At 48.3% G+C, this 21113-nt stretch overlaps 1 protein-coding gene across 4 annotated transcripts in view; it reads right to left on the reverse strand.

Annotated features, from left to right (window-relative positions):
• The window catches only part of ELFN1 (extracellular leucine rich repeat and fibronectin type III domain containing 1), a 102766-nt gene that overhangs the window by 64088 nt on the left and 17565 nt on the right, over window positions 1–21113 (reverse strand). For all 4 annotated transcript variants that reach the window (XM_017813654.1, XM_017813652.1, XM_017813655.1 and 1 more), the window contains exon 2: window positions 18778–18890. The gene's annotated coding sequence lies outside the window, so the exon portion shown is untranslated. The remainder of the gene's footprint in view (window positions 1–18777; window positions 18891–21113) is intronic.

A 21113-nucleotide genomic window follows, 5' to 3' on the forward strand; every position in this document is an offset into this window, starting at 1 on the left:
GGTGGGGTAAATCCATGCCAGGGTGGTTGTGATATAATTTCTATTTCTCCAGTCTCCTGCAGAGGAAAAAACACCTCTTAGAATACCAGAGTTCTTCCTCATCACTCCTCCTGTGCGTGGAGGAGCTGTGGTAGGCCAGGAACAGGTTCCTGTGAGCCTGCTGCCAAGATCCTGACATCGCCGGCACTGCCCTGCCTGACCCTCTGCCTTCCAGGGAGGGAAGCCCTGGCACTGGTGAGGATGCTGCCTCGGCAGACACAAGCAGTCAGCTGAAAGACATTTCCTCTTTGTTTCTCTGCTCGGTGTAATGAATCCTGCCTCCCACTCAGATCTGCTAAGTAAGAGGAGTTACTGTGAGTAATCCCCACTTCGGCATCTTCTGCTGTAATCGCAGAGAAATCACATTAGCTTTTTTTTCTAGGACAAGGAAAAATTCATCAAATTGCAATCCAGAGAGAACACACGCAAGAGAGAGAAAGCCAACAACACACACATACCCTGCAAAAATCCCAAAGTTGACATTTACATTTCAAACACTTATAACAGCTAAACAAATAACAGTAATTATACTATTTGCATACTTTGTTAAATAATTGTTTGTTAGGTAAAGGCAGCCTCTGTGTGCGTGTGTGTGCAAGGAGAGGATGCTTGAAGCCTCAGGAAGCAGAACAGCTGCTGCTTCCCTTCCCAGGTGACTTGTTTGCTTTACAAAATGGTGACAAGTGACCCAAAGCATTGCCAGGGTGTACTGATATACAGGGTACAGAGGCATGGGGCAAGAGGCCCTTGGCTGTGCAGGATGAGAACCAGAAGCTGTAATCACAGCCACATCACACACCACCCCCCTCCGAGCACACAGACAAGCTGATTGCTCCAGACATGAGTATCAACACTCGACGAGGTGAAGGTCCCATGCTCTGAGCATGAACTTAGGATTGCAGAAACATCCCCAAGAAGGAGAGCTGCAGAAGAAATCGGAGAAAGGCAGAAAAGCTGGACAGAGGGTTCCTCACTTTGCAGCACCACACTCTGAACACCCCTCTGACACTGCCTCCTGACTCAGAGCCCACAGACCGTCTCGTGGCTGGCGATTTCCCTTTGCTTCTGCAAAAGCATCTCAGCTTTCATCCCTTCCTGCTCAGCTCCTCGGGCAGACGGCTAACTGAAGGGTTTTTCTTTCATTTCTAGTACAGAAAGCCCAGTAAATGCCTTTTAATGTGCCCAGCTTTCCTCATGATTGGCTCTGTCTATCCACTCACCACTTCTATCCTTTTTTTTTTTTTTAAGTAGACTTGAATGATGCAAACTGGTGGAGAGAGGAGAAGCCTTCTGCCTCTCCTCACATGGTCAGAAAAGGTGGAATGGAGCCAGAGCCACTGCATCTTTTCACACCTGGCTGGAACCAGGTCAGGCAGCTAATGCATTTCTCAGGCTCAGTGGCTACTTGTTGGAGACACACAAATGCTGCTCGGCTGTTTCAGTGCTGGAGGCTGGGAGAAAAAAATTCCAGCGAGAGACATATGTGTCGGAAGGCAGAGAGGGATGTGGTGCCAGGAGAAAGAAAAGTGATGCATACATGGAGTGCTGGGCTCTCTGCAACAGGAAGAGATGCAGATTAAATAAAAGGTTCCATGACTTTGAAACCGACCCTCACACTGTCAGTTAAGACAGGAGGCTTCATTAACTGTGAGAGAGAGTGATCACACCCTGTCCATGGGTGAAATCCCTGCTCCAGAGGTTAAAACTGGGAGCAAACCCTTGCTAACTCTGCACCCCCATCCAGAGAGTTTGTTCCCCCAAGCAACAGCAGGAAACTCACAGTCCCAAGGAGGAACCCAGGCGTTTGCTGGCTCTGATCTGTGCAGCTCAGATTTTTAAGTGCACAACTAAGGGCATCCCATGGGGCTGGGGAAGAGAAATGCTCCAAAATAACCATTCTCCCTTCAGAACATTTTCACTGGAAACGTTTATATTTACCCTTCAGACAAAACTTTTTCCTGATTTTTCTTCCTTTAAGTTGAAAGAACATTTTCCAGTTCAACTCTAGTTCTTTCAAGTAGAAATGTTCAGTTTTCTTTAATGACTCCTTTCTCCTTTCTCTCCCACTACTCTGCTTTTTACTTAGAGTTTAAAAAAAAGGAAATAAGGAAAGGAAAACTAACAAAACCAGAGTGAATTTTTTTATACTAGTTTCAAATAACTTGAAAACAAAATTTTTTTAAAAGTTTTATGAGTGATTTTGAAGGATGCGAAAGCTTTATTCAAACCTTTTTATGTAGGTCAAAAAACTTTTTCCCAGGATGAAGAAAAGCCTAAACAAAAACCCTTAATATGGGTGAATCAATGTGGACCAGCTCTATAAATAAGTTGCCACAGCAATAAAAGTTTTACCCCGACTGACTGTGCCTTGGTGTCACCTTCACCTGCCCCAAATGCCTTGTGTTCCTCTCCTGCCTTTCCAGCCTGCAGCTGGAGCTGCACAAGGCACACTGTGTGTGCCACACAACAGGGCTGTGCTATAGTCCATGATGATTTACACTCAGTTTGCACGAGTGCAAATGCCTTCTCTCCATGAATACCTCCTCCACCATGGAATCCTGGTGCCCTGCGTCTCTTAACAAAGGCAGGACTTTTGGGCCAGGTGAGAAAGCTCAGTGTCCTACCCATGTGCTGATACATCACCCTTGGCTAAAATAAAATAAAATGAAATAAAAATCATAGAATTACAGAATCATAGAATAGTTTGGATTGGAAGGGACCTTTAAAGGTCACGTAGTCCAATTCCCCTGCTATGGGCAGGGAGATCTTTCACAAGGTTGCTCAAAGCCCCATCCAGCCTGGCCTTGAACACTTCCAGGGATGGTGCCAGTGTTTTAACACCCTCATTTCTTCCTTATATCTAGTCTGAATCAACCCTCTTTTAGTTTAAAACCGTCACTCTCTGTCCTATCACAATAGGCCCTGCTAAAATGTCCCCATCTTTTTTGTAAGCCCCTTTTAAGTGCTGAAAGCCTTTGTGCCAGAAACTGGTCTCATTTAGCCAGTCAAATGAGAGACGCTCATTAAAAAAAATGTAATGAGCAACTAAGGTAATTTTCTTTCAAAGCCTTTTGATTAGCTGGACTTGCTGGGGAATGCTGTGCTCAGCATGAGACAACGTCTCCGTGAAGGGAGCAGCAGGTACAGAGGAGATGGGCTGCCAGGGAGAGGGAGTCAGAGCTGAGAGCTGCCCGGGATGGCTGAGCATCCGAGGGCAGCGGGATGCAGCCGTGCTTTGATGGCATGACCGAGTGTGTGCCTGCATGTCGGCCCGAGCCGCAGCTCTGGGATGCCCTCATCCCAACTCGGTGAAGCAAAGGAGCCCGAGCTGACAAAAACACGTGTAGCAGCGCCGGGAGCCGAGCGGGGACGCGCCTGCAGGTCACCGACGCTGCGGAGAGCAGTGCCAGCCCCGAGCAGGGCTAAAAGGGTTGACCCTGACTCTCGGCTCCGGCATCAGCACCCCGAGGGAGGTTTGACAATGTGAGCTGGGTCAAGGCACGAGTCAGGGCTGTCCCCGCATAGGGAGAGAGGCTGGCACGTGTCAGTCTTGGGAAGTATGCATGGGTCTTGGGAAGTATGCATGGGTTTAGGACAAAAAGGCAAAAAATCAGAGAGAGAAGAAGTGTGACTCCTGCCTCCCTTTAAATAATAATTACCAAGAAAAAGTTCAAGCAAATGGACAAATTTCACTTCAAAAGAAATGTAACACTTCATTTTGCTTCATCGTTTTTTGAATAGTTCTTATAAAACACAAAGGCTTTAAACAAAAGGTCATTAAGAGATAAAGAATTGAAGCCCTTCTCGCAAGAATGAAAGGAGAAGGCATCTTGACATTTTTAATGTGGTTTTTTTTTCCCTTCTCCTTTCCAAACTGAAAATTAATCAACATTGATTTGATTTCACACACATAAGCCTGTTTCGGGGAAGTGGCATTTGCTGACAGAGAGCTGTTTCGACAAGAAAATTCCAGGCAGAGGAGCACACAATATGCTGCACACCATTAGGGTACATGAGCTACAAGGACACTGGTCTCCCAGGGTTCATAATAAATCCCATCCTTTTTCTGGGTCAAGAAACTCAGCTGTCTGGAGGTTATGCTAACACGCCAGGGTTTGGGGACTGATGTCAAGATCTGAGGAATTCCTGTTGCCTGGAATAGAAACAATGAAATTGTTCCAAGGCACCATTTATTCCCAGGTGCCTGCAAGCTGTCATTTCTGGGGAAGATGAACAATTTGAGAAGATCTAATGTCTTCAGAAATAATTCAGAAAGACAGAATTCATTCAGCTCCTCAGGTCAGTAATGAATGGGACTCGTGTGAATTAGAGGAGGATGGAAGGGACCTGACCACCAGCTCTCCCAGATCAGGTGAGTTTATGCAGCCACACAAGAGGCAAAGACAAAGGCTTTGAGCAGCTCAGACTGGAAACCACAAGTGCTCCACAGGGGCTGGGTGGGAGCAGTGAGGACCAAGGGATGCAGTAACCATGGGGCTGGCAGGTAGAGGCAAACAACAGGATGCTGTTTCACCAGCAGTTAAGGACCAAACCTAGTGCCCCTGCCTTCTGCCTTGTGCTACTCCAGCATCCCAGTTCCCCCCAGTAAATGCCTGTTTTATCTTGCCTCGTTTCACATGTCAGACAGTTCTAGTCTAAGGACTAGATAGGAATTGGTCTATCTGGGAACAAACAAGCAATGCTATGAACAGTGAGGTATTTGCCAAACAGCTGTGAGACATCCTGAGTGTGCCACAGCCTTTACCTGCAGGGAAGGGTCAGAGGTGGGATGAGGAAAGGACAGCACTGAAAGAATCATAGAATCTTTAATGTTGGAAAAGACCCCCATGCCCACCAAACCATATTGCAATGAAGCAATCTGCTTCCCAATATGACATGATGACACACTGAGCCTGGATACCAGAACCAGTCCTGCTTCCCTGCAGCACTTCCCTGGCTCTGTGCAGCTTGCTGTCCTGGCTGGCATTCTCTTCCCTGACTACACCACTTTAGAATGCTGTGGTTCCCCATATCTATGTCAGGGAGCAGAGAAAATGGCAAGGGAAAAGCAAACAAAGTGAATGGGAAAACCATAACAAAACCAGCAGAAAAATCTTCCCACGCCACTCTGTGCTTTCAAGTAAATGAAGCTAATTAACTAATTGCCTAAATTATTAGGGCTATTTTTACCCTTGTATGCAGGCTTGGCTTCATTGCCAATTTCTTAAGACTCAGCACTGAACTCAACTTATCAGAAAGTTAATGAAGCAAAGCCCCTGCAGTGAGGAGCTGGAGGGCAGAGCAGCTGCTGGGCCAGGACTGGGGTTGGGGCTCAGGTGGGCACCACTGCAGCAGGGAGGGAGCATCTGCATCAAAACAGCCCCCCTTGGGTGATGCTGTTTAACAAAGAAGTTCAGTTATTTGCTGGAATCTCACCTGCACCTGAAGCTGCCCCCAGTAAAGGATTTCTCTGTAACTAAGCATCCCCTCTGCTCCATCAGTTTCCCACTGCAGCCAGGGTGATAGCATTTCACACCTGGGTGAGAAAAGGAGAAGACTGATGGCTACATGCCAGTCCTGGCTCCATGGAACTCCATCCACTTTCATGGGCAGACCCAGAGTAACCTTGGACAACTGGACAACAAGCAGCAAAACATGCTTGAAAAAAGCTTTTTGGCCACAAGGCACATGCAGCCAAGTTACTAATGACCCATCTAGGGGCAAGCTGGTAAAGCTGGGGATGCAAGTGGGGACTTTGGGTCTGCATCTAAAGGTGGATGGAGCTTGCTGGAGATGGTTTTAACAGCTGTTTGGGGACCTGGTTGGGATTTTAGTTGATGGAGCTTGCTGGCATCTACAGCACTGAGGTGGAGTTATCACACCCCAGCGCTGCCAGCTTGAGTCTCTTGAACCAGCTCACAGCAAAGAACACCCTCTTGGGGCCAGCTGGAGCCTCTGCTCCTCTCAGGGAGGCTGTGGGGCTCTGGGAGCACCAGAACTGGGCTCAGGGCTGTGCACTCTGCACTGCCCCAAGAAACAAATTCTTTTCAAGCCTGGTTTCCCCACTGTTGCCTTGGAGAGCAAGTTCAATCCTGCGTGTGCTGCTTCCAGAACTAACTGGGGTTTGCTGGGCTAGAGATGCCTGGTGTCTCCACACTTACAGAATGGGATGCAGCCAACTAACCAAAACATGTGTGTCCCTCTCCCTGCGGGGAGCTAACAGCAATGTTGTTTCTGACAGAGGAGTTAGTGGGACTCTCAGGATGTATTTATTGAGATGCACCCATTGCTCTTTCTCTGGGGATGCCACCATAGACCAGTCACCACTGCTTTGCACATCAGCCCCAAAAATGCCTGGATTGAGACACATTCTCTGCAAATAGGGAACTGATGTTACATGGCCCATACATACAAAGTCACCCCTTCATCACACGCACACAAATATCTCCTTCCCAAATTATCCAGATCACCCTCCACAAAAGGAAAGGGCTAATCCATCTGCTGTAGACTCGACTGACCACACGCACTGTCCCAGGCATGCAGCCTCCATTCAGGCAGGAAGCCAACGCGGCAGGAGCTCCCTCCTTCTGCTTTGAGAAAATGCTGTTTTCTTGGGTTTTGAGGGATTTTCTCCCCAAGGAAAACTAAATGTTTTCTCCTCTTCAGCTAAATGCCAACTTCTTAGCTCTCTGGTGGAAATCTCAGTTAACTCCATTACAATCCCCCGGTCATTCCAGCTGAAGAGCTGGTCCCCTCAGGAAGCAGAAGACTGATAGCCCTTCTTTTCTGTAACAAATCTCACTTATCAGCTGTAATGAGGTGACATTTCAAGTCTGGCTCTTCTCTAAACACACAAGTACACAACAGTTTGGGGTGGCAAGTCTCTTCCAGGCATGTCATTGAGGAGAAGGACAGGTGACAGTCCACTGTCCTTTAGATGCAGGAGGGAGCTCCCCTCTGAGTTATCTCCAAGTCTATCTTCAACGTTGGACCAACCAATGTGGCTGAGTCCTGGAGACCTCCAGTAATGGAGATCTCACAGCCTCTCTGGCCATATGTTCTGGAGTTGTGCCACACTCTTAGTGCACATCTCCTTCCAAATGCCCAGCCTGAACCTCCCAAGATGCTTGTGTGTCCACTGCACCCCTGTGAGGCTGTCTGCTGCTATTGGGAAGAGTTTGGCTCTATCATCGTTACAAGCTCTGCCCAAGCAGCTTGATCCCAACCTGGATCCTGCTGGCTGGCAGGATGTGGAGTCTTTGGATGCCCTGAAACATTGGTCTGACACTGCTGGTGAAGGGAATGTCAGCATCACATCAAACTACAAAGTAAGCCACGGACTTTGCCAGGGCAGTTTCCACCCAGGCACTTGTCCCTCCAACAGGGCTCCTTGACCCCTCACAACTGATGATGAAGGTGGACTAGATGGCAACCACTGCTCTACTCAGCAGCGCATGAAGGACACCTTACAACTCGATGAGCAAGGTAATGCAACTCACCACAATCTTTGGTATCTGTCTTTCTACCTGCAGATGCTCTCCCCAAACTCTGGCCACCTTGCTTGCTGAAGACCCCATCTTGGTCAGAGCTAGCCAGCTTTTGCTATGGAATAATGGCATGTTTTGAGGTTTGACTAGTCCAGAGTGTAATGTCTGTTAGATCAGGCTCTTTTCTCTTAGAAAAGATGAATACTTTCTACAATTTTGCCAGCAAAGCACAGGGAGCCATTGTCCCAAAGTTTTGTAAATATAAACCAGAGATTATTGTCCCTGGGGTGATTTGGCAGGAAACTTCACCGTTTTCAAGGGCCTTTCTGTGTGTGAAATGGAAAGAGCTACACTGCCCTGTTTGCAATGTACTTAGAAATTCTTGAGTACCTGGCACAAGACTTGCTGTATTATCTCCTACCTCATCTCCTGTATATAAATCTGGCAGCCTGGCAAGGGAAGTTATTCCAGACTTGTGCTGTCCAGAAAACAGCCTGACAAGAAGATTTGCAAGTCACTTCTCCTCGCTCAGTGCCACCTCCTGCCCCATCGCTCAGGAACCCACTAGAGATGATGAAATTAGGGCTCTCCACCCTGGGAGAGGGTTGGCAACCCCAAAGCAGGAACTGGCAGGCAGTTCTCACTGCCTGCTGCCAGCTCTGAGGACTGCTCACTGCCTGTTCCCATCACTCTCAATGTTCCCACTAAGACACCGCTACCTCAGCCACTACTGCAGAGAAACCACATCCAATGCAGCCCATTCCACCCATGCTTAGGGACCAGCAGGGAGACTGGGTGGCAATGGGGAGCCCAAGAGAGGTCAGTCCTGCTGCAGTATTTACAATACAGGAGAATATCTTGTTTTTTTCATTCCCCCCAAGCCCATAGTGGAAATAGAGAGGACTTTAGAACACTGCTATTTCCCTACTGCCCTAGGGCAGGTCCTGATGGAGGTGTTGGGACAAAAGGAGGAAAAGTCTGATTTCAACTTACCAAGTGCCTCTTCCCAGCACATTTGCAAGTCAAATTCAATTTCTCAGGGTTGCATTCTGCATATTTTATCCACTAACATATTTGCATAGATTTAAATACAATACAAAGCTACAGACACTGTGAAAAGAGGCTAGAGGGGAAAGGGCAGGAGAAGCTTGTCCTTTTCCCTTAAGCTTATGGAGGATTCCATTCTGAGAGATCAGAGAAGGGGCATTGCCAGGTGGGAGCTGTGCCAGACCCTCACCTGAGCAAGCACTGCTTGGAAGAACAGGCACGAGCCATGGGAGACTTCAACAGGTAGGTCAAGGGCACAGATTGGCACTGGTGATGCTGGGATAGAGCATTTAGTAACCTCAACCTGTGCCTGTATCTCCTAAGAGAGCAGGATGTCAGCTCAGAACTTGCTACATGGCATCTCTCCAGAAAGGGGAAAAATACCTTGGATAATGCAAAAGTTTCATGGGAATGCCCCATGGTGAAAGAGGGCATTCCCCAGGAGGTCTCTGCACAGGTACAGGTATGTAACACAAACCTTTAAACACATACCTGACAAAGAAAAGCACCATGTTAGATGACTAAATCCCCCATGTACCTGGGGGAAATGGAGAATAAACCCTGCTCACCAGAGCTGTGAAACATATTCACCTGTTGCAGGAATTAATCCTTTTTTTTTTCCCTAACAGAGAGTGGCAGAGCTGTGCCCACAGAAATCCTGTCTGAAATGAATCCCTGATAAAGAGGAAGCCAAGTTAAAAAGCGAGTTTTTCTACCTGCCAAGGCCTTAGGTTTCTTGTACAATTACTGTATTAGCAGGCTACTATGGGTATAGATATTAAACTGCTATGCACAGCAAGAAAAATCATGAAAGTTTTGAGATGGGAAAGAAACACATGAAAAAATGAGACAGAAGAAGGTAAGAGGGGGAGCAGTGATGTGTGGAGGGGAGGGAGGCTGGTAAATGATGGAAGAGATAGTGGAAAGGGGGTGAAGAAGAGAGCAATGAGCAGTAATGTTGGGAGAACAGAGAAAGATAAAAAGAGGAGGAGAAAGGAAAAAAGAGATAAATGAGGGCAAAGACCGACTCATCATTTTGCAATTCCACCCCGGTGGAGAGGAAAATTGATGTCTGGAGCTTTTTTTATGTCCAACCTCCTGGGCATGGGACAAAAGACAAGTTATTACCCAACCCCAGGTCAGGTCTGTAGCCTGCCAGCTGCCCAGACACATTCAGAGAGCCCAGGGGAGCCGTAAATCAAGGGGGCCAAAGAGATCACAGCGAGGCTGGGACCAGGCACAGAGCAGCAGTGAGCTCAGCAGAGGCAATATAATCACAGGAGAGGAGCGAGCCCAGGAGCGACATGGGCAGATGAGGAATGCCCAGCCCACAAGGGCTTTGCTCATCTCTCCTTCACGCCATTCCTAAGGACAGCGCTCCCCCAGAGATGCAAGTTCCCCTGCATTTCCTCCTGATTTCCCTTCCTATTGATTTTCAGGCTCTGAATACCATTTATTTTTGCTTGCTTGATTCACTCATTCATTGAATAAAGGCATCATCACTATTATTATTATTATCCTCGTCATCGGGCTCCTCATCACACATTATATTATTTGCATTGCAGAGCTGGAAGATTTCAGGTTGAGGCAGGAAATTTGTGCGAGTTGTTATTACTGCAATCAGATGAAGTGAGAATTGGATCAGTGGAGGCTGCCAGAGCACAGTTGTCCCAGCAGGACACCGAGGCTCTGCCCAATCAGGGGAAGCTGCTGCTTCAACCTGCAGGTCCCGCCAGCAATTTCAGACCTGCCTTTGGTGTCCCATCTCTCCCTCCCATCCCACCTCCCAGCTCTGCCAGCTGCCAGCAGAGAACGGGGAAACGCATCAGTACAGGAGGGCAAGGAATCAGAAAGGACTTGGCGAGATTGCGCATTTTCTGCCTTGCTGATGGTATTTATTAGACAACAGAAAATAGCTATTTTACCATCTGCCTTGTAAAAAAAAAAAAATCCTCATTAAATTAATGGAATGTGCAGCTGCCGAACAGAGTGTTCCTCTCGTGGCTGCCTCCCCATCAGCCCAGCGCTTGCTGGAGCAGGGAATCAGGCTGCCAAGAGTAGCTGCAGCTAACCTGGGCTCGTGTGGTGGGAGAGGATGGACAGATGGACAGACCGCCTCCTGCTCCTCCCAGCCCCGGGTTCTTGCCAGGGGACCTCTGGATGTGCTGCTGCCGCAGACAAGGCACAAGGGTTGCCTTGCTCACTGTGCTGTGGAGCAGAGGGCTCGTGCCCTTCCTGCACACACCCCTGCTGAGTCTCAGCTCGTGAAGGGAACTGGATGAGTCTGGTCAGCAGGATGAAAATGCCTCTTTTTGCCTAAGCAGAGAGTGATCCAGACACCAGATGGAGGAGGTCAGTGTTGCCCAATGCCATATGTTGAGCATGGCAGGATTTGTGGGCACGTGAAGTCCCAATTTCCATGCCTCTGCCACCTCAATCAATGTGAACGAGTCAATCCATCCCTATCATCCATCTCTACATCTCAAAGTTTTATCTGAGCTGATGTTTGCCCTGTGGAGGTGTTCATCTGAGACCGCAAAACCAAGAAGGCCTCAAGCCTAGCTGACTGCACAGCCCAGAGGAGCTCCTACACATAAGCCCTTTTTTTGGCTGAGAACAGATCAGAAATTATGAGCCCAATCCTTTCTCAATCCCAGTAAGACAGGTACACCATAAACCAACAGTCCTGGGTGATTTTAAATGATGCTGACAGAGAGAGGACAGCAGCCAGTGTTACCAATTCATTTCTCCTTGGCACTGAGCAGCACTGAAGGGGTTTAAGTGAACCTTTTCTTCTGATATCTGGCAGAGCATGGGCGGTGTTTAATGGGGAAGTGATTGCCAAAATCCCATATTACATGGGGCTTTGAGGAGCAGATCCACCAGTTTGTATTGCCAAAGTCTCCAGGAGGTACCAGATACCACAACACGCTGCCTTAGCTCATTGTGTCGCCACTGCGTACAAGTAACACTTGAAGAGTGATGTCTAGGACTACTTTGGGTCCAGCAGCTCTTCTCCTAGGGAAATAAAGCCCTTTGTTAGTTGCCTCAGCACTGACGATGTTTCAGGATCACTGCAGTATAATCCACATTTAATCCTCAATTGTGTTTTCTGCTGCTAACCCCTCTGCTAATGCCAGGGAGCTCCCAGTGCTTGCACTGCTCCTGTGAAGCTGCAATCTGTTCTCTGTGGTCCTCCTCTTCTCTTTCTAGGAGTCTCTTCCACACAGATTTTTCACCTAGATGAGTTTTTACCTGTCTTTTGTGGGAAATTTGTTCTCTTAAATTTGCTCCTTTAGCAACTGGGGGGAAGCTGACATTGGCAGATAGGTCCAGCTGCAAAGAGGTTGTTCCCATTCTGTCTGTGGAGGAAGCAGGAGATGGCCTCTTGGATTTCAGCATGCAAAGGAAAGTTGCAGGACTACAGCATGTCGAATCACTTCATGCTGAAATAAATCCTGACATAATAAGCCCTAATACCACCAAAGAAACTATTACAGTCACTTACAAAAATAATCCACATTGAAAATCTGCAAAAATACCTCTCCCTGGTGGAATAACATGGCTCCAGAGGATCAGTTCCAGTCAAAGACGATAATTTCATGTTTACCCAACAGATGAGGGCAGCTCCAAAAGTCAAGTGTTTGTTGTCAAAAAAGCTCTGCTTAAGTGAGATTTTGCCACCTCCCATCAAAGAGTTGCTTTTAAAAGCAAGGAGCAAGTACAAAAGGGAAGACCATGAAAGGCAGAGATCAAATCAAAGTCCAGAAGGATGCCGAGACTCTCCCACCATTGCCTTCAGTCCTATCAATCCTCAATTTGCAGCAGCAAGGGCAGAACGAACACCAACCTGATTGCTTCTCAAGCACAAATTTTCTGGTTTTCAGAGGTTAATGGCAAAATTTCTCACAGCCTTTGCCTACACTGCTGCTGGTCTTGGAGGTTTTAAGGCAGAACTATGTCTGCAAGTCACTGACTTTATCTACAGCACCAGTTGGTTGTCTGTTCAGGGCTGTAGGAGTATTGCCACGTGTGGATCCTGGCCCTGTGGTATGTGCACGCTGTTGTGGCAGTGCCACTCTCTCAGAGGAACCTGTGAGACACGGTCATCAGGCTGCTGAGCTTCCTCGTGGAGAGGCTTCAAGGTTGGTTTAGAAAGCAAGTTAGCCAGAAAGACATGGCAGAGCAGCAAACAAACAGGGACAGGCATTTTTCTTCCTTGAAAAAAACATTTGCTTTTTTACAAGAAAAATGGAAACAAACAAACAAATAAACAGACCCCTGCAGTTCCTTTAATTAAAACTTGAAGGCTGTCACAGGGAATTTTGATAAAAACACTGACATTTTGCAAAGTTGCCCTTGGACAAATCATGAGCACTGAAAGCTCTGAGACAGGGACACTGTGGAAGCGCCTGTGCACACGCCAGAGTGTTTGGGAAGGACATTCATCTTCCTGCAGTCAGGTGCGTTGGTAATTCCGAGTTGTTCCTCATGTGTTTGCCCTTCCCATATCCACGTGCAATCTACGCCGCACGGGAGCTGTGGCAGGACTGTGAGAAGGCCAAGAGAAGGTCGTGTGGTTGCACACAGGGAAAAACACAGAGTGCCCACGGCAGGGCTGCGCACACACGGCTGTGCAGGCAGGCAGGGCTGCGGGTGTTGCTTGGAAAGGAAGGACTTCGTGCCTGCGTGTCCCCTGCTATTTGCACAGGCATGGAGCTGCACCACTTCACCAAGCCTGGGACATTGTTACAGCAGTCCAGGGTCAGGATTGCTGGCTGAGACAGCAAAGAGTGAAGCACAGCTCCAAGATTTTGGGTTACTCATTTGTTCTCTGGGAATTTGTAGAGCTGCAGCTTGACGCGGTGCCTGCAATTCTCCAGGACATCTCCAATGCTCAGGACCTTGTGCAGTAGGATGCTTCTACCTCATGAGTCAGAAATGCTGGTGCCCAGACTTTCTCCTCTCTATGAGCATTTTTATCCATCACCCCTGGCTCAGGTCTCAGCTGCAGACAGCAGCCCTTCCGCAGGCCCTGCTCAGGCAGATACGGACCCATGGCCACCTCCAATCATCCACAGAGGAAAACGAGAAGAGACAGATAGGGAGGAATGACCTCATCCTCCAGGTCTGTCCCCGGGCTGATGTACATGTGAGGAGCCACTGCTTTTTAATACCGTGGGTCTCATCTCAGCATCATTTCCCTCTGCTCCATCCCCCTGCTTCTCCCATTTGTGTGGGAGCACTCAGTTCACACTAACAGATCTGAGCATTCCCAGATGATTAAAGGAAGTGCTGCCTTTTAAATCGCTCTGATTGGGGTTGACGGCTGTGTGGAGTTGGACACTTGGCTCTAATGATGTGTGAAAATCTCCCTGCTGTGACCCATCGTTCCAGCTGTGGAAAATAAGGAGAAAGGCAGAGGAGGGGGATAAAAAAATCCCTTCAGTGGGAGTCCCTGATCAGACAGAAGTTTGTCACTCAGGATGGTCCCTCTGGAGTTCTGCTCAATGCCTGCATGTGGCTGGGAGAGATGGCCCCGCTTCGTGGAACTGATGAGGATGTTTGTGAATGTGGCACCAGTGGCAGCAGATGAAGCAGGGTCTCACTCCAGCGCAGGTCACCACGACCAAAGCATCTGAGCCATGTTGGAAGCTCAATCCCAGAAAAGGAATGCCTGCCAGTTTCATGGTGCCCTGGCTCTGGCTGGTCCCACCAATATTCCCATGCTGGTGCTGGGGGGATATTATCTGAGACTGGGATGTTCCTGGTGTGCACAGGCTGCCAGGGCATGGCCGTGCTGCTGCTGGAGTGTTGCTTCAGTCAAGTCCCACAGACGTGGTAAGGAAGGACTGAGCAAGCAAAGCACACCATCCCTGACACACAGGGGCCACCAGCTGACATCTCCTCAGGTTAGTCTCCATCACTGCTGCTTCCAGGGGACCCACAGTCAGATCCCTGCATGAAGGAAACGTCAACCCAGCCAGTTCACTGCCTTCTTTCCCCACCACCTTCCTCCACTGTTAACTCCCTAATGACACCCGAATTCAAAGCAAGTCTTGCCATACACAGTCCAATCCTTCCTCTCCGGACAAATTTGCTTCTTAGAGGCTCTCCTAGCTGAGATTCACTGTTCTGTGGCAGACAGGAACGGCCAGGTGGGCTCTGAAAGGAAGGATGAGTTTCCTGAGGCTCAGATGGGGCTAAACAGAGGCACGGGGGGGAGGCCGGGCACCAGCCGGAGGTGTCCTGCAGCGAGTGACCCTCAATGTGACATTGATGGCTCTTAATTCCTAAGCCTGCTTTGGAAGGATTTCAGTAGATCCTATTTAATCACTGCAGCCTCTTCATCTCCCTTGTCTCAGCTCAGGGTGATATTACGCATTCTCCTCCAACAGCTTCCTCCAAGAACTGGCCACACTCCTCCTCCTTCTTCTCCTCCTCCTCCAGGGGTCCCTGGTGCAGGATGTGCCACCAAGCCCTTCGCCCACTGCACAGCACGGGGCTGCCAGAGCTGCAGCTGCCCTTGGCCTGTTTACCAGCACACAGCTCAAACAGCATTTGCCTAATTTCCCCTGTCCCCGGGAGGGCTCAGTCCCGTGCTAACGAAGGGCACGGCCCCCTGCAGGTGCACCACCACCATGTCCCTGCAACTGGGCTGTGCCGTGCATAGCATTAAATATTTAAGCGCTTGTCAAAATGTTGTAACGATTTTTTTGTCTTGTTCCATTAGCTCCATTTCCAAAGGCCACCACTGGAACTACTGAACATTTATTTCTATTGAATCCAGCTTAGAAGTTATGATCTGAGAAACCAGGAGACAGGACAGTATGTTCTGCGGCACCGGCTTTTCCCCATCACCGCTCGGCTGAGACACGTTGGCCTTTGAAATATCATTTTTATTCCTACCTTAGAAAAACTAAAATAAAGAGATTGACTCTTCCGCCTGCTTGATTTGCTTCTGCTGGTTAAATAAGGTACATAAATATCAGTCAGGTGGCCGCCCTGTGTAAGTTTTGGGGCTGTGTGTTTAAACACCCTGCACAGTTTGTGGTACCGGCGGTGGGAGCTGAATTTCCTCCCCAGGTGCAAAATAAAGTGCTGTTATTACATGATTTTCCTGTTGCTAGAGAGGTATGCACATGAATCTTCCTCCCTCGCTGCCTCTGCATGAACAGCATCTTATTATGCAAATACTATGAGTATTAGACAAAAAGCACTGAAGAAAGCAAGTGGAGAGAGCAGTTTAGACTGGGGGAGAAGCGTGGGCAGGGCGGGCTATAGGGACCTATGGTCCCCAGGTTTGCTTTAGGTTCACTCTATTCCCAAGAAATACAGAGCCACAGGGAGTTGCATAGGGTTGGGGACACCTGCAGCCCCCAGGGACATTGGGGAGATGCCCAACACACCAGACCTTGGCCACAGGATCACACACGAGGGTCACTGCAGGGCTCAGCTCCCCAGGTAAACCTCAAGTTTGCACAAGGGAGCTGGGCTTGCCGTGGGCCAGAGGACGGGACTGCTGGTGGCAGCCCCGCAGTCAACAGCCTCCCCTCCCTCAGGGTACAATAAAGGGAAATCTAAAGCCTTCTTGTAGACTCCCCTGCATTTCAGTTCCTTGCTATTTAAAGACATGTGAAAGCCCAAGAGTTCCAGCTTGGCTGCCTGTGCCTGGATGCTTCGAAAAGTTGTAATCCCTGCTAGTGACATCACAGGCCGTTGCCATGGGGATGTCACAAACTCAGAGCTGTGACTTCACCAGGGCAGGGATGGGCAGCAAGGGAGGCCCTGCTTCCCAGCCACTAGTGTCTCTGGTAATTAGCAAACTGGCATGGAAAATGAGGGTGAAATGCACAGGATAGGCACATAAAACCATTTTGCAAGTATGATCTATTGGAAGGCATTCCCTCATGAGAAAGTGCCTCCTTAATGTATCCTGCGCTCTTAAATAACCCGCAAAAGGCAGAGAATAAAATAGAAATTATAGTGATTTGTTTTATTGGGCATTTCACTGAGTAATTAAGAGGATAATTAGGAGAAGGAACATTAAAAGGCGTTACGCTCAGCCCTCATCCTGCTGTAGAGGAGCATCCTCATACTGAATGTGCAGCATCATCCAGTGTCGTCCTGTGCCAACATGGGGTTCCCTGGGGTGAGAGAGGCATGCATGGATGTGGGAAGGGGTGAAAAACATCTCCTCTGTGGCCTGGCAGGATGCCAGAGCTCTCTCAAGAAATGCAGGATGGGAACAGTAGGTTGCAGGGAGCAAACCCCACCTTTGCGGCATCTCTTGGCATGTGGTGTCAGGCTTCGGCACTTGTGCATTGTGTGTGTCATGTAGGGGAGCCTAAAGGAAAAAACTATCTCTAGGGAGAGCTCACTGTGGTGAAACATGGGCTGATAGAGCACCATAGCCAAGGCAGAAGTGTCAGAAACCTGGAAAACCAGCTGAAAGCTCAGCACAATGGTCCCCCTGTGCCAGGAGGGCAGCCCTGTCACCCACCCCTCTTCTAACACTTATCCCCCATTTTGCTTCCTCACCTTTGGTACATATAAAAGTACCTGTATAACTAACCCAGACAGGACTCAACACCAAGAGCCCTCAGCAGCCACAACGCAATCTAAGCTGCCTCCCTGAGATAGCCAGTATTTCCCACAGATGAGGAAACCTTGTGCTTGAATCACACACATATCAATAAACAAAGACCCATTCAAGTCACAAAATCTGCAGCTCCTTTCCTAACCCAGCACGTCTCCCTCCACCCTGTTTACCCACCAGCACAGCCACACTCCAACAGAAATATCAGGACATCAGGTGCCACCACAGGCTTCCTCTGAAGCCCACGTTACAAACTGGGGACCTCAATGCTCACACACACTGCTACGTCCTAAGAGGCCCCAGGTGAAAGCCAGCAACAGCAATCTGTCCTCAGTGGTCACTGCAGGCAGCAAGTGTGGCAATGGGAAAATGTAAATGGGACTGACAGACACCATGAAAAGAAAGGGCTTGACTGGAATCAGTGACTCCCACTGGACAAGCATCTACAAACACCAAGATGACAGACAAGCTAATTCCCGATATTTCCTCAAACCACTTGCACAGGTGGCAAAACAACCAACTCAGCCAGGTAAGTGAGAAACCCCAATCCCCAACACAGCAGTGCTGAACAGTTGCCAAGAATTAAGTAGTCCTCAGGTACTTGTTTGCTCCAGAACATATACTGAGGGAAATGTGCTGGAGAAGGCTGGCATGTTTTAAACTGGTCTCTGTGGCTGGAAACCCTTTTTTTCTCCCTGGAGAGATAGATGTGACGGCTATAATCCAGTTGCCATGCTGGATTTCAGGGGTAGCAGCCTGTCAATGTTGAACCCAAAGTGTCAAACAAACGTTAGAAAAATCCACGTTCAGAAAGTCACCAACCCTCCCTTTTCCTATCCTGGAAACCACAGCTCCTCTCCACTCTCCCCTGCTCAGAGGGAGCAATTTCCATCCTCTTCAAAGGAGAGTAAAACCGGCTTTTTGGCTTGTGGCTGGCTCTTACAGGCGCAAGAGCAGCTTGCTGGGAGACTCGAGTGCTCAGCACAGCCCTAAAACAAGGCTCCTGCTTGAAGTGCACGGATTGAGGCTGGATTAAGAAAGCCCAGGAGGAGTGCCTAGCTCTGCTCCTGCACTAAAAAGGCTGTTCGGCGGCAGCAGCAGCCAACGCAGCTTCATCCTGCTCAGCCCTTCCTGTGATCCCCACGAAGCCGCCACGGCGCCGGGGAAGCGGCGATTTCGTATGCGCGGTTCAACGTGACCCGGGGAGCGGGGAATGGCAGAGCATGGGAGCGGGGAATGGCAGAGCATGTGCTCTGCTTCCCAATGCTGCTCCTCCCGGGAGGCTGCGGGAGCACCCAGTGCTGCGCTGTTCTCCTCGAGAGGGGCATAATTGACTTCCACAGGGGCAGGGTGAGACCAACAGCAAACACAGGACAGAACACCACCATTAACCACCTCTGCCCGCTCAGGCGGAGCCAACAAAGCCTCCAGAGCCCTGTGCTGCTTGGGCACAGAGACTCATCTGTATCTTGAGACGAGTTTAGAGAACCCCTTCCAAAGTTTCCCTGTTGCAAACACCTTATTTCCCCCTCTAATCAATGCAACAAGCAGGTTTAGTGCAACACAAACAGGGAACAGAGGATAAAACAATATTCCAGCCCATACCTGAAGGTGCATCCTTCTTTTCTCACCAAGCAGCAGGGAGGGCGTTGCTGTCTCTCGGTAATTTTCCAACATCCTGTGTTGCAGGTAGATTTATGCACTGATCATAGTTGGAGCTGTTAATAAAAAAGTGCAAAGAAAACGGATTTTACTGTGAAGTGTAGGACTGCTTTTCTCCCAGCTTTGCATTATCATGACTTCCTCCTTTTTTAATCTTTTTTTCTATGATTGACCATGTTTGGGGTTCAAAGCTTTAAAAATAAATCGCGGAGCGTCTTTCATCTACTATGCATGAGAGAGTCAGAATCATTACATGGTTTAAATGGATATTTTGGGAGCAATGCTGGACCAAGCAGTTCCTTCTTTAACTGGGAGCCAGAGGGATGAAGCTCATTTGCAAATAATGTTACATGCTGGTTTTACGTGAACTCAGGGAAAGGGCTGCAGTGACTACTTGTGATTCTTTGTGAGAAACTGAACAAAATGGAAATCAGTTCACTAGTTAAAATATATATAAATATATATATATATAAATATATAAAAAATATCTGCAGCAGACCAATTTCTCCTGCACCAGGGGAACATCCCAGGACTGCAATTAAGCTGTGGCTCAGCACGAACCCTACTGCTGCCTGAGCACTGGGGACAAACAGACCGGCTGTCCTTTTCCTGAGAGCAGATTTTTAACTTGGTGACCTGAGAGCTTTTCTGCAGTTCAATTCGAGCCACTTCTTCCTTACGCAGTTCGAAAGTCAACTTTCCCCTTTAGCATCATTAATGTCTTCCCCCAGGAGGGGGGAGCTCCGATATCTGCAGAGCTGCATCTTCACAGCGAATCGCCTATCGATGACTTTGTGGCTAATATATACAGTGGGAAGCAGAGGAGCTAATATAATGTAATTTTCCATGTTTACTGCATTATTACAGTGGTTGAATCTGCTGATTAGTTCCCATTTTTTTGCCATCTCGTCCTGAGCATCCCTTTTATTTTTGCCCTGCTTATCTGCATAGAGTCATTTATCCACACGACTGCTGTAACAGCAAGCAGGGCCAAAGCTATCATTTCTCCTCCCTTTCACATTTTAATCTTACAGACCTCAATCTTTGTGATACCACTATTATTTTGTCCATATCTGATCTAATGGGAACCAGCCATTATTTTTTTTTTTTTGCCGTAAAAAACCAAAACTAATCTGAGCAAAAGATCATGGTGGCTGTGGCACTAATGCTCCCTGGCATATCTCCTTGCAATGAATCCGGTGCTAAAACAGAGACTGTTTGTTTCCCTTCTCTCTACAGAACTGCAGGACTGACCCCTCATGCACAGGCAGGTCCCACCAATAAACAACGTTGTCCCGATCTCCCAGGGGATTCATTTCTCTGCCAACTATCTCAGCAGTTCTTCTTATTGTCTTATTTATCCAAACAGTGGAAAAACAACTCAAGTGGAGCCAGACATTCTCCAACAACATGACTGTTACTGATTTCTTCAGATTTGTTCCCCTACAAGCTAGGAAAGTCTCCTCCCTCAATGGTTAATTGAAAAAGGAGGGGGGGGGAATTTCCTAGCATATGAACAACATCAGAAAAATGCATTGCTGTTCCTTGAAGATCACAACATTTTGCCCCCAGCTTCCCTAATGCTCCTCACGTCCCAGCTTTGAGCTAAGTCACACCAACTGGAGACCATCCGCTGAAGCATCGAGCCAAGATGCTCTGTATATGCCAACCACATCAGCCAGAAAGGATTTACTTGGGAGTGATGAGGAGGCAAATTGAGGAATCCCTCTACTCCCTTCTCCTGCATCCCAAGGTTTTTCAACAGCGAGTGCGCTCACTCAACCTTCTCATTGCATGGCCACAATCTGCACTGTCACTCTGTGGTTTCTACCTATGCCAAGCTCTTCACCTCTTCCTGAAGCCCAAAGACCTCCATGTGTTCCACCTTCCCTCAGGATTATTACGAATAAACCAAGGGCCATGTTCAGCCCTCGGTCTGTGATGCAAGCAGGGATGTGGAGCTGCTTCGAAGGCACATGGAACTGGCAGGACACAGGATCCTGCCTGACCCCTGTTCAGGATTTACACAGGTGAGACTTACAAAAATCAAACCAAGCCCTTCCCCACATCCTCTCCTGAATGGCCCAATACAGGGAATTCCCTTGCTCACATCCACACAGAGCTCCAACCACCCAAGCCGTAGTGCTTCAGGAACCTGAATGTTCCTTGGTCTAGGTACAACCCAGCATGTATTGTATTTATTATTAATGAAAGATTAAATGCTCTAAAGAGCATTATTAATTTTAAAGCTACTAATAATCGTCAGCTGTCCCTCACTT

This window comes from Lepidothrix coronata, unplaced genomic scaffold, assembly GCF_001604755.1.
Source record: "Lepidothrix coronata isolate B3197 unplaced genomic scaffold, Lepidothrix_coronata-1.0 Scaffold41, whole genome shotgun sequence".
NCBI classification, from domain to species: domain Eukaryota; kingdom Metazoa; phylum Chordata; class Aves; order Passeriformes; family Pipridae; genus Lepidothrix; species Lepidothrix coronata.